Source organism: Lissotriton vulgaris, chromosome 5, assembly GCF_964263255.1.
Source record: "Lissotriton vulgaris chromosome 5, aLisVul1.2, whole genome shotgun sequence".
In the NCBI taxonomy this organism is placed as follows: domain Eukaryota; kingdom Metazoa; phylum Chordata; class Amphibia; order Caudata; family Salamandridae; genus Lissotriton; species Lissotriton vulgaris.
In genome coordinates, this window is record NC_141693.1 from 1,167,175,091 (window position 1) to 1,167,189,908 (window position 14,818).

The window sequence follows — 14,818 nt, forward strand, 5'->3', positions numbered from 1 at the left end:
ACACCCTCACCCCATCACCCTCACACCTCCTCACCCTCACACCTCCTCACCCTCATCCCCCTCAATCCCACACACCCTCACCCACACACCCTCACTCATCCTCACCCCCTCATCCTCACACACCCTCACTCACCCTCACACCCCCTCACAACCCTCTCACCCTCACTCAGCCTCACACCCCCTCACCCTCACACACCCTCACACACCCTCACCCACCCTCACCCTCGCACCCTCTCACCATCACCCCCTCTCCCTCACACACCCTTACCCTCATCCCCTCACCCTCACACACACTCAGTCACCCTCTCACCCTCACCCTCACACCCCCTAACCCTCACCCTCACCCTCACCACCTCACACACCCTCACTCACCCTCACACACCCACAAACACCCTCACTCACCCTCACACACCCTCACCCTCACCCTCACCCTCACTCACCCTCACACCCTCACACACCCACTCACCACTCAGTGCTACAACACATATTGTGTTGCAATAGGTGTCACATTTGCGAAAGATAAAAATATTGGCATTGTAAATAACAAAGCTATTAATTTCGCAATTTTCAAAACAAGCACATAAATGAAAAATGTGTCCTTTACAATACCAATAGCTCAAACTTTCCTAATGCGAGACCTATTGCATTGCTGTGCTTCTCTCCCCTGCTGCACTCTCCTGCTCTCTAGAGATGTGGCCTAACGACCAGAGCTGCCATCTATGTCACGTAAATACAAAACATGTTGCATTCCAAATGCTATAGGTGTCACATTCGCGAAAGTTATAACTATTGGCGTTGTAAATGACAAAGCTATCAATTTAGCTATTTTAAAAACCAACAAATAAATAAAATATTTGTCATTTACAAGACCAATAGCTCCAACTTTTCTAATGCGAGACCTATTGCATTTCCAATGCTTGTTAAATTAAATAGTGCTGGATCTTTTGTCTTCTATTTTATACACAACAAAAAGATGTTTTTTAACACCTTAGCTGCGTGTAAACATTTCTCCCCAGTGCTGCGCTGTCCATTAGAACTAGTGCTGAATGGACGTTCAATGGTCGTGCGCAGCACTGGGGAGGTAGCGCTGCTGACGACCATTGGCCGTCAGCAGCACTTAAGGGGTTAAGAGTGGGACTTGATAAATCTTTAGTGCATTTAAAATGCTTTTTTAGACTCTACTTCAAATAGGCTGTGTGTTGGGTGTAAAAGGATAAGAAGCCGAAGAGTTTCTTGCCAAAAATGTGATGCTCCTACTAATAGCAATGCACTGCAAAGAAAGCACTCCCTCGCCGGTGGAGTTGTACACTAAACACCTAATAGCTTGAGGACGGGATCGAAATAAGCCCCTGAAACATTCTATATGTAGTAACAAAAGGTGCACCAGGCAGCATTTCTCCAGCACAAGGCTCGCAAAAGGCTCTCCTCCCTCCCCACATCAAATGCATCAATCACCCTCCCACAGGCTTCCCCAGCGCTGCCCCGCCCCCTGCTTCACGGCCAAGCCATCTGTTCCCTGCCAGACCTCTCACACCTCCGTCACAGCATGTCGCCTTCTCTTCTCTCTGCTCTCCCCTCAGGCGCCGTGACATACTTCAAAGGCTTATCACTTCACACGGCCGCAGGCCATGCAACCAGAGCACTTCAGTTGGTGCGCAGCCCCCCTCCCAGCACTGCCTTGTTACTCTCGGCAGCCGTGACTCCCTAAACACTTTTTATTTATATTTAATTAGCAGCAGCAGCATTTCATATAATGTGTTTCCAGCCTGAGATATTCGTCGCAGCCGTGACTCCATAAATACTTTTTATATTTAACTTGCAGCAGCAGCATTTCATATAATGTGTTTCCAGCCTGAGATATTCGTCGATTTTTGATCCTCGCGCCTTTTCCCTTTCAGTTTGAAGGCTCGAGGGCTCCTTCACGATTCACTACTCACAGCGTATTTATTTTACATTAGAGACTCGTGCTGCTCTTCGTGCTGCCCTTCGCGCTCCACTGCACGCAGAATATTTACATTTGGTTGGCTTAGCTGATGCACACACACGCAACACCACACACACGCAACACCACTCACCCACGCAACGCCACTCACCCACGCAACGCCACTCACCCAAGCAACACCACTCACACGCAACGCCACTCTCACGCAACGCCACTCACACGCAACGCCACTCACACGCAACGCCACTCATCCACGCAACGCCACTCATCCACACAAGGCCACTCATCCACGCAATGCCACTCATCCACGCAAAGCCACTCACACATGCAACGCCACTCACACATGCAACGCCACTCACACATGCAACGCAACTCACACACGCAACACAACTCACTCACGCAACGCCACTCACACACGCAACTCACACACGCAACGCCACTCAATCACGCAACGCAACTCACACACGCAACGCCACTCATCCACGCAACCCCACTCATCCACGCAACGCCACTCGCACACGCAACGCCACTCACACATGCAACGCCACTCACACATGCAACGCCACTCACACATGCAACGCCACTCACACACACAACGCCACTCACCCACGCAACGCCACTCACACATGCAACGCCACTCACCCACGCAACGCCACTCGCTCACGCAAATCCACTCACACCCACGCAGTGCCACTTTTACCCACACAGCACCACTTTCAGATCAACAACGCCACTCACACCCACGCAAGCCCACTATCACACACACAACGCCACACTCACCCATGCAATGCCACTCACACACGCAACGCAACTCACACACGCAACGCCACTCACCACGTAACGCCACTCACCCATGCAACGCCACTCACCCACGCAACAACACTCACACATGCAATGCCACTCACCCACGCAACGCCACTCACTCAAAGCCACTCACACCCACGCAGTGCCACTTTCACCCACACTGTGCAGTGCACAATAGGTCTCGCAGTAGGAAAGTTGGAGCTATTGGTTTTGTAAATGACAAAGCCCTTTATGTTTTTAAAATGAAAACAAAAATAAAAGGCATTGTTATTTGCAATTGTAATAGCTCCAACTTTCCTACTGCGAGACCTATTGGCAACGCCAGTGCTTGTTAGAAAAGCCTCCTTGTACAAAATGGCTGGTGCCATAAAACTGTAGCAATAAATCGCCTCCTGTACCTCCGATACCCACGAGGCTCCTCAGCTTAACTCCTCCACACAAGACCACCAAAATAGAGATAAGACTCCCTCCCAGCAAGCTAAGAACTGGGCTTGCTCAAATAGAAAACGAAACTGCCCTTCCCTGTTCTTAAAGCAACAACAACTAACAGAGGACTATCGTCTCTATCTCCCCTATGTGGCGGCCATTCTAGACTGGTCTCTCTTTCTCTTTGGCGGCCATCATGGACTAGTCATTCTCACTATCTGACCAGACCCTAAGAACTGGCCTTTTTAGACTATTCTCAACTATCGCACACTTACATAGCTCTGTATCTAAACACTGTGTGATTACGTGTCTTCCATTTATTGCAGTATTGTACCTCTAATTGTATGTTGTGCATTTTTGTACCCTGCACCCAGGTGACTTTTTCTTCACCCGTAATGCACTGATCGCTACCTCATATATGTGTGATTAAGTGTCTGCCTTTTATTGCAGTATTGTACTCCTACCTGCATTTTGTACAATTTTTGCACCCGGCACCTATGTCACTTTTTCTTCACCTGTAATGCACCGATCGCTACCTCATATATTTTTGGCTGCTTACTAGTGTCATTTATGACTCATGCAGCTTTTTGTTTGCACCTATATTCTGCTCCAGTACATCATCAGTATTATACTTCTACTTGTATACTGTACATTCCTGTAAGCTGCACCCATGTCACTTTTATGCCGGTAATGCACTGATTGCTACCTCATATACCCTGTACATTTTTTTGTAAGCTTCACCCATTTCACTCTTGATTCCTGGTTGCACCGATTGCTACCTCTTATATCTTGGTTATATTTGCTACTTACTACTGTCTCTTGATCCATGTAACTTACTGTTTGCATTTGTTTGCACATGTGTATCACTATTGTTCACCCTCCTATACCCTCCTATATCGCCATCCCAACATGGATCCCATCGGCAAGCACACATATAAAATCAACTACCCTTCCACACTCACCAAAAAAGCCGCTAAACGCTTTAAACACAACTTCCTGAGGTCCCACCCTGAAACTCCCTTTGCCGACACCTACTTCTCACCGGTCAATGGATCCCTGAACATCGATATCATCTTCCACACCACACGCAGAGCTCAATGGAGAAAGGCGTTCCTCGCCTTACTCACCGTCTCAACCACCAGGAAATCCGCACATGGTATAACTCTCTCCATCACACCATCCCAACTCTTCCCAGGCAGAGCCACTATTACTATATACAATAACGGGATTGTCCTAATTCAATCCACAGGCAGGAACCTGGAACTACTAGACAACCTGTTCCCCACTTTCAAAGAGCACCTCTCCAATCCTCGGTTCTCCACACATATCTCCTCTAGTACTATCACCCCTGACTTCACAGCCCCCACCCACAACCCTCCCAACCCAGCTCAGCACCAGAGCGACACACATCTCACCTCTTCCCCCAGCACCCTTGTCAATCACCCACCTGCTGTAACCACCCCACACTCCTCAATCATAGACACAAATCTCTCCCCACCATACACCAGCCGCCCCCCTACCACCAACCCTTGGACACCCACTCATACCTCTCCCATACCTCTCTCCCTTGACATCACAGCTCCCACCCACAACCCCTCTAACCTAGCTCAGCACAAGAACGACACGCATAACGACAAATCCCACCCTTTATCCCCCCCATTCTCAGCCCCCACTACTACCCTCTAACTAACTACGCAGAGCACACCACATCCATTAACTTAACTCCCCCTCCCCACAACAGGACCATCTCCAATCTCATTTCCCCCCCACTCTCAGCCCCCACTACCCTACCTGCTCCCCCATCACCACAAACATACACTCAACCTCCACCCGGCTCACTCCGCCTGCTACCAATGCCCTCATCTACACCACTAACACCCTCCCTACCTCATCCACACCCATCCCTCCCAACCCCTCTCTCCTCTCTAACACCAACCCGTACATCGACGCCACGGAGACCTGCACGAACACCAACCCACCCCCTCACCCGCACGCTAATACTCAGGTCAGTCACTCACCCATCCCTAACTCCAACACTTATCCCACACTGGACAATATTATGCTCACCTTGCTCCAGTTCAAAGAAGACATGCACACCATCAAAGAAGACATTCACACCATCAAAGAACTACTCCTCTCTCATCCCAGACAACCCTCACACACCACCACCCCCCCTCCCAACTTGCCCCCCACCCTTCCGGATGACTCTCACACTCTACACCCCTCACATTGGACCACGATCCCTGTCCACAATCGCAACTACCACCCCCGTCGCCCATGCAACCCTCTTTCGGACATCGACACACTCACCCTCCTCCGCTCATACGACCCTGCTTCCCTAAACCACACAACCACCACTCACCTCTCCATTCCCACGATACACTCAAATCCCCGTAGACCCCCCACACTAAGCAACAGAATCTCCATCCCTAATAACCTGAGAAAAGTCCCTCTCACTTTAGAACCCTCTACCTCCCCTAACAACCCCGTCTCAAATGCACTCTCCTCAACTGCAGATCGGCCTCTAGACACTCCTCCGCCATCGCTGATCTCATCTTAACATTGGACCTTGACCTAATCATCTTAACTGAAACCTGGCTAATGGAATCGTCTACACCTATAATGGACATTCTGGTTCCCCCCAACTACCACATCATTAGACTTGACAGGTCTGGCAAGATAGGTGGTGGAATCGCATGCATATACAGGAATAACCTTTCTGTTTTGAAAGTCACTGCACCTTCCCTACCCTCCCCAACTTCCTGTGAATAAATCTGCCTCGATATCGTTAGTGAGGGCAAACCGATATGCTCTCTTCACGGCATCTACCACCCACCCAGGGACAACCTCACCTTCGCCCAACAAATCATGGATATTATCTCTACCAACTCCGGACGACAGCTCACCCAAATATACCTTGGTGACTTCAACCTCCACTGGAACGATCACAATGATGCAGTGGTAAATAGTCTCAAAACTTTCCTCAACGCCCTTGACCTCACACAATTTTGCAACAGCCTGACCCACAAGAAAGGCTCTATCCTCGACCTTATCATCTCCATAGAGGACGCTATCCAACTTGAGTCCATTCAACCTTGTGACTGGTCAGATCATCATATTGTCACATTCTTCATCAATGAAAAAGTCAAAGTCAACACGGTTCAATCCTCCAAGACTAAAGTCTGGAAAAGAGACCTGAAAAAGCTCAACCCAAAATCCCTACCCCCGAACAGCTGCGACCTCCTACTCCCTCCTACCGGCGCTACGGACGTCCAATCCTTGACTGACCACTATTTCAACGCCATGACCTCAATAATTAATGAGGCTGCACCCATGCAGTTAAAAAGAGTCTCCGCTAAAATCTCCATCCCATGGTACGACTGGAGTCTCAATGAGGATAGACGAACCATGCGAATGGCAGAGCGCACCTGGAGATCATCTCCCTCTGCACTGCACCTAAAAAACCTGAAGGATAAGAGAAACGCCTACTCCAGGAAAATAAAGCGCTCAAAATCAGCCTCCAGCTCGACCAAGCAAAAAACCGTCCGAGAAAACTGTTTGAGCTAATCAGAACACAATCTAAGGAACAACCCCAACCACTCAGCACTATACATGAATCACCCTCCTGTGAAGACTTCGCTGCTTTTTTTATCCAAAAAACTGACAACATAAAGAGTGATCACCTCATTGATGCGAGCCTTTACCCCAAACCTCACTGCATAGCACCCACGGAATCAAAAAACAATGCTACATGGTCATCCTTTGACACCTATTCTGAAGAAGAAATTGGCAAATTGCTCAGCACCCTGAAACCATCCAGTCACCTCACGGACCCCCTCCCTGCTAACGCTGTCAAAGACTTCACTCCGTTACTCCGTTGCTCCTTCCACTCTGGACTAAAATTATCAACAGCTCACTTCATCAAGGATCCATCCCGGACTCCCTCAAAGTTGGACAAGTCACTCCTTTACTAAAGAAACCTACAGCCGACCCATCTGATCCAAACAACTACCGTCCCATTACCAATATTCCCACTCTAGCCAAACTCCTGGAAAAATGCGCACAGCTACAATTGACTAAACACATTGATCAGTTTGATCTCCTCAACCCTCATCAATCAGGCTTCCGAGCAGGGCACAGTACAGAAACTGCTATGACGCACATTATTGACAACGCCCTTCAAATCCTAGATCAAAATGACACCTGCCTCCTCATCCTTCTTGATCTCTCCTCAGCATTCGACACCGTTAAACATGAGAAGCTACTTGAACTTTTAAACACAAGAATGGGTCTTTCTGGGACTGTTCTCAAGTGGTTCACTTCCTTTCTACATAACAGGACGCAGAAATTCAAGAACAACAACCTGATGTCCTCGCCAATACCTGTATCGTTAGGCGTCCCCCAAGGATCCTCCCTATCCCCAACTTTGTTCAACCTAGTCATGGAACCTCTCACCACCTTGCTACAAGCATCCAATGTACTCTTCCACATGTACGCCAATGACACCCAACTATATCTCAAATTACAATCCCCCAAAGACATTGTACTCCTGAACTCAACGATCAGAAACACCCAATCCTGGCTTGCAGATAATCATCTCAAACTCAATGCTCTGAAAACAGAGTTCCTTCTGATCTCACCCCCGCGAAGATCTCCACCACTCAAACTTGGCTTAAACACCTAACTGCACTCAATGTCCAACCCACCATCGTGGACTCAGCAAAATCTTTAGGCATAACACTCAACACCAACCTCAACATGCAGCAACATATCAGCAAGGCAACTAAAGGAGCGAACTACCAAATCAATACCCTGAGGAAACTTAAACCCTTCCTCCCAGCCAAAGACTTCGAGACTGCAGTACAAGAACTAGTCCTCCCTCGAATAGAATACGGCAGCATAGCCCTCTGCGGGCTCCCTCTAACTTCTACCGCACCCCTAAGAGCTTCTCTAAACGCTGCAGCCAGACTCATCACTGGATCAAACAAGCACTGGCGTTGCCAATAGGTTTCGACTTTTTGGAAAGTTGGAGCTATTGGTTTTGTAAATGACATTTTATATTTATATATCGTTATTGGCATTGTCAATAACAATATATAAATATAAAATGTCATTTACAAAACCAATAGCTCCAACTTTCCAAATGCGAAACCTATTGGCAACGCCAGTGCTTGTTTTTGTTAGCCGTGGCATGAGTGTTACAATTTAAACATGCAGGCGATGTATATATATTGTGAAATGGCTATAATCGGCATTGAATGTCTGGAGGAAGACTTGCTCCATGTTCTTTCTATGTAAATAAAGTTTCCCTGAACAAATCCCTTGTTCCCTGAGGATTGCTCTTCCAACACTAAATCTATATGGTTCTGGTTCCCATTATAGCGTACGTTTTTACTGGTTGTATAATTTTCTGTACGCATCATGATAATTTATCATTAAAAAACATTAAATTTGCTTCAGTAACTCTGATTAACTGGGCAATATCGAACATACACAGCAAAGGGGTTTCCAAAAGCGATCACTTCAAGTACTAGCAATTCACTCATAGTGTCAATCAGGTTCAACGTTAGAGGCGTCATCCCTGTTACCCTTTCCCACTCCACATCACGGCACCCAATGGAAAAACTCGTCGTTCTCTAAGCCCGCCTACCCATCGGCCAACAGCAGCTGCTGAAAGAATGCGCGCGGTGCCCTTCAAGAGCGGACTCATGGCGTCACTCGTTATCAGGCTGGGATTTGCAAGCCGCCACAGCTTCTCGTGAGTTTTCATGTTTGACTGACAATTGTGGGCGGAAGTGATTCGTGACGTGGCCGCTGGTCTTGCCCTCGCCTTCGCATACTGTTAAATCCAAGAAATACTGTTGAAGCGCGAGGTTTAGCAGTTTACGACAACCTGTTTACACCGTACACTGTTTCAAGGGGCATAGTTCTAGTTCGCGTACCCTACAGGCGGAGCTACGGCATAAGACCAATAAAGGAACCTTTAAATAAGATGACGTGCCGTTGGTGTACTTTGCAGCCAACTGCAACGTTCCTGATGAATCTCAGCTGTTCCGCCCCTTCCTCCGCAGGGTGCGCGAAACGCTGTATCTCTTTAAGCACTCCACACGACGAAGTTGTGCTCTGTATTTTGGCACTGGTTAATTACCCGTGCGTATATTTTTTTATTTGTTGATAGCGCAAACTCGACCTGAGCTATTGGAGCGCTGTATAGAAGAACCAGTTGTATTACACATACATCATTTTTTTTGGTAGGCACGGCCCGGGGAGATAAAGTGATTTGTTCTCAATTACAGGATGTTGAGGTGAGACTCGAACCTAGTTCCCCTGCTCCAATGGCGTCCAGAGGGGAGTATAGATATTGGTAATATTGAAAGTTAAAAACAATTAAAAACAAGTCAGGTCCCGGGCGGCAGCCAATCACAGCGCGGCCCGGGGAATGACGTCACGGGGTGTCCCGGCCGGCAGATTCGGGGGCGTGTTTTTCGCGCTCTCCCCTTCCCATTGGCTGGAAGGTAAAATTCCAGCCAATGGGAAAAGGAGAGGGCGGGGCTTAAAAACAGACCCAGAAACGCCCCCGAATCGCGTTTTCAAGGGGAAAGCGTGATTGACAACGCTTTCTTCCAATGGCTAGCCTCCATTTATGGAGCTAGCCAATGGAAGAAGGGGCGGATTCAAGTCCCCCATAATGTAAACAATAGCTTTCGCCTGGGCGGAGCACTGCTTCGCAGTGCTACGGCCAGGTCGAAACCTAAAAAGCACTCGCATATCTCCCCTGACTTGAAATCTCTGAACTGGCTGCCTTTTGAAGCCAGAATACATTTGAAAATCGCCTGCATGACACACAAGGCTGTACACCTGAGCTCACCCGGATACCTCACCCAGAAGCTGACAATCTCTGGCGGTTCTAGAAACACTAGAGGCACAAACAATCTTCTGCTAAAACCTCGAAGATTCCAAAAGGAAAAAACGTACAAACGCTCCTTCTCAGGAATGGCACCCAGGATATGGAACTCACTCCCTCCTGAAACCAGACTCATCTCCTCCATCGCACTCTTTAAGAAAGAAGTAAAAGCTATCCTCATAGCCAAATACACCTGATCCATTAACGGGAATTCTTAAAGTCTCTGCACCGATCTGTATTATTTGCTCGGTCCCTTCGATGATTCGTATTACTTGTTTTATTTACTTACCTGACTGTCTATGCTCACACTTATGTACTATTTGCATTATCAATTTATCGGCTTTACCATGCTCCCTCATGTACCTACCCCACCCCACTTATTGTCTACTGTGGCGCTATACCGAATGGCCTGTTATGCACCCTCATGTTTGTATTCCCCGCTTTGTAAAGCGCTCTGATATCTGCAAAGATCTTGTTCGCGCTATATAAAGTGTTCAAAATAAATAAATAAATAAAATGGTGCCTTGTTTTGAATGTTTTCCTATTGGCTAATATTTTGTGCATGGGGAGTGTTTTTCTGTGGGTGTATATGGTTATAAAAGACTGTGAGCCATGGAATGAAGTGCCAGTCTCCTGAGAACCTACTATTGGTGTACTTCTGGGACAACTGTGCATAGCTGCAGCTAATAAATTTGGTTTTCTACTCTAACAGAGTATTCCGTGTCTCTGTACAACAAGGCAGGTGAACTCAGAGATTTCAGGCGTGCCCTGCGCCGCCAGGCCCTTCTAGGCCCGGTTCTTCACTGAGCTTCAACTTATAATGTTTTTTCATTATGTACTGATTACACAGCAATTCAAATGATAAAATATAAAGAAAGAAATATGGTCATGAAGGAAACATGTATTTCTAAAATGTATACAAAATACTGAGTTTAGGAATATTTAGCACAGAGCAGCCATGCTTAATCAAAGGAGCAAGTGTAGAGCATTTAGAAGTTCAAAAACTGACAATAACTAAGAAATACAAGACAATAAAAATCCAACATCAATTCATAAAAATAGGTTGTATTTTTATCTTAACATTGACACCAAAAAGAACAAAAATCTAGTGAGGTAAACCAGAAATGTGAATTTTTAAAGGTAGGTAAATTACTGTAGTTCACTTTTTAGGAAATGCAATAAATCCTCATAATTGGTTTAACAGTTTTTAGCTAACTGACTAGAACGGCTACTTCTCTTCACTTGGACAGGCCACAATGGGTTGGAAACCAGTCACTGGGACCACTTAGGTCCAGAGACACAGTTACCTGTTGGGTCCAGCATTCTCAGGGTCTTCAGCACACTTTTCTCTTTTACTGCGAACCAGTAAATAAGTGGTCCTAATGCTGGCAATACTGGAGCATGAAGATACTAAATGTGCTTAAGAGATGGGTTGGGTTTTCCTGGATGGGGTCCACCCTGGTCTCCAAAAGCACCATAGGTCACCTCTGAACTCAATCTCCCACGATGCAGCAGTGAAGTCCAGTGCAGTTCCAGTCGCCACTGGTCAACTGGTCTCCCGGTTACAGAAGTCTTAGCTGCAGGGGCGGCTCGTCCGCTAAGGCGGAGGAGGGTTACGCCACTGCTCTCAGAGCAGGGAAAATAAAATGATAATCACGTTTTATTATCATTTTATTTTTATAGGTTAGGGGCTGGGCTGTGGCGCGGCTGGTGACACAAGGGAAGGAGTGGTTTGCCCACTCGAAGTGCAAATTACTTTTTGGCCGGCCATCTTGGGCCGGCCAAACAGTCATGCCCACTTTCCATGTTCCCCACCAGACTGTAATGACAATTTGGTGGGGAACATGCACCAGCTCCCTGTGCCCATCTAAGCGCCAAACCACGGCTGTCATACCAATCACAACGCTGCATTGCAGTATTGCGATTGGGTTAGGGGAGCCTGTGTGCTTCCTACTTCCAGGACTCGCCGGAGAAGGAGACATGACGGTGAAGAGACGGTCACGGCAGCTGTAGAAGGTAAGTGTTTTTTTTAGTATTTTCCCCCCACCCTGCCACCCCTATTCCCTGCCAGCTGCTACTGCTTAACAGTTGCTTGCAGTTAAGCAGATCAAGTCTTTGATGCAGCCTTTCTTTGCTGGATCCAGGGAGAAGCAGTGCAGTCCTTCTGTCAGTCTTCTTTCTAGTCCAGTAGTGATCTGAGGACAGTGAGTCTGGGGTGCTACTTTTATGCCATATTTGTGTTTGTGAGATGGGAGGACCTGCTAGCCAATGGGGCAATTCTTCCCATGCGGCAACCCGTCCCACTTTACATCCCTTCCTGGGAGTTTGGCCACCGAACAATCGCAGAATACCCTTCTCTACCCAAATCCAAGATGATGCTAGCCTTTTTCCCCTGTGAGGAGCCACTCCTCCTGGAAAACCGGATCTGCAACAGGGTTCCCCCCTCTGGAGAAGATGCAAGCGTGTCTGACTACACAAAAGCGCTGGCCTGTTGAGATGTGATCACCATTTGCTTTACTAAGGAGGTAGCCTTGTTGAAGCTGGGCCATTTGTAGCCAGCACCTGGTAGTTATCGTGCTGGAGGAGTATCATCTCCTCCCACCAACAATTCTCTTTGTTCCCTGTTCCTGTGAGCACTTCATTCTTCCTAGCAGGGGGATAGCATGCTGTCTCGGGTGACGATTGCAACAGATAGACTGGAAAAACTACAAGGGGTTTGGGCAACAAAGTGGTGACTTTCTAAAGTTACTTTTCTATTAAAAGTTACCTTAAATTCGATATTGGTAATGAGTTGGGTTTAATGTAATGTTTAACTTGATATCTTGGAGTAATATCTTTAGTGTTCCCAAATGGAAGTTAGCACCTTGCTCAGTGACTAGTGAAACTCTTTGCTAGCCAATGAAACCACCGGCCTTGTTACAGTGAAAAGAGCAATTTCGTGTTCCCACTGTTAGGGCCTGTTGAACACCAAAGGAACATGCCTTTCTTTTTAACATTAAATATCCTGCCTGGTAGGCTACCAAGGCCTTTCAAGGGGTGGTTTAGTAATATTAAAGAATAAGGTTTTTACCTAGGAAAAGGGTTTATTTTGCCATAATAGGTTGGCAGTTTTAACACTGTCCGTCTAGTCTGCAATTGAAGGACTAGAGTTACTTTTTTCATCTTTGTCAATGTAGTGGTGGCACAATTATGTGCTGCAGTTCACCAGTGCCATTTCACTTACTGGCGCTGGCTACTTCTTGTAGCATATATTAGAGACTTATGTAAATTGATACTATAGCGCACTACTCACCCGCAAGGGTCTCAAGGCGCTTGTACGAATACCGCTGTGGAACCCATCCTGGCTTTCCCTGTGAGGCGTCCACTCCTGGGCACCCCCAAGGTGGAGGCCAGGCATCCTTAGCGTTGTGGGGGCCGTTGTGGAGATTAAGCAAGCTATTGCCCAGAGTTGCAGAGTGGGACTCCATGATTGGAATAGGCACCGAGGCGAGAATTATCAGGTCCGTGGAATTTGAGCCCAAGACCCGCCGAGGCGGGGAATTGAACCCTCGTCCCGGGCTAGACCTCTGTATCAGGGTCTGCCGCTCTAACCATTGAGCCACACTTCCCTTATGGGAAAGTTAACTAAGCCAATCAGATATTAGCCAATTCTACACTTACTTTGGGGGTCAGAGAATATGCACTGGGACCTGGACAGCAGGGTCCAGTTCACTACAAAGTGGAAAATACAGCAGCATCAGTCCCAAAACATAGGGGATAATCATACAAAAAGAAGTCCTTTCCTACAACACATGTCTCCAAATAAAAATGGTACCTCACTTGTGTGTCTGGGCCTAACGCCTACAACACAAAACACCGTAGAGTGCAACCTGGACACATCACATTTTACTCAACAAAATTAATGCTTTTTTACAATGCTAGTAGTAATGGATTTGATGCTAACTCAGCAGGCACCCAAGGAAACCTATCATACACAGACATTTCTGAAAAGCATATACCCGGGGGAATCCAAGGTGGTGTGACTTGTGTGAATCTCACAAGGTTTTCTTTCGTAAAAGCCCTTGCAAACCTCAGATTTTGTCTAAAAACATACATTTTCCTCACATTTTTGTGAAGGGAAATTCCTGAATCTTCGGAGATCCCCACATTTCTATCACACAGCGTTCCTAGATGTCTTCTGTTAGAAATTGTATTTTTGGTAGGCCAGGGCATGTGCCAAAACCAGGCATAAGCCACCACTCTAGTCTAGATAAGGGAGTTATACTCCTAAAATAACCCCTGCTCACCCCCTTGGTAACTTGGCACGAGCAGTCAGGCTTATCTTAGAGGCAGTGTGTAAAGCATTTGCACATAACCAACAGGAATACAGTGTAAGCACTACAAAAGGGACACCACACCAGTTAAAAAAATTAGCCAATATTTTTATATACTTAAGACAAGACCAAAAACGGAAAAAAATCCACAATACAGTATTTAAAAATCTTCAGTTAAATACCCTTCATAATACTTAATTTCCTGACAGACAATGAGATACAAACCCTTTTGTTATCATATGAACCAGCCCTTATTACTCCTACTAAGTTAGGCGAACACAATATCCAATCAGTTCCAAATAATGCAGGCAAAACTACTAAGACCAACAATAGAAGGCTAAATTCTAGCAACCTAAAAAATGTGTTAATAAGTCCAAACAAACTAGACTCGCCGAAGATCAAACCACAGAAACACATTAGATGTATACT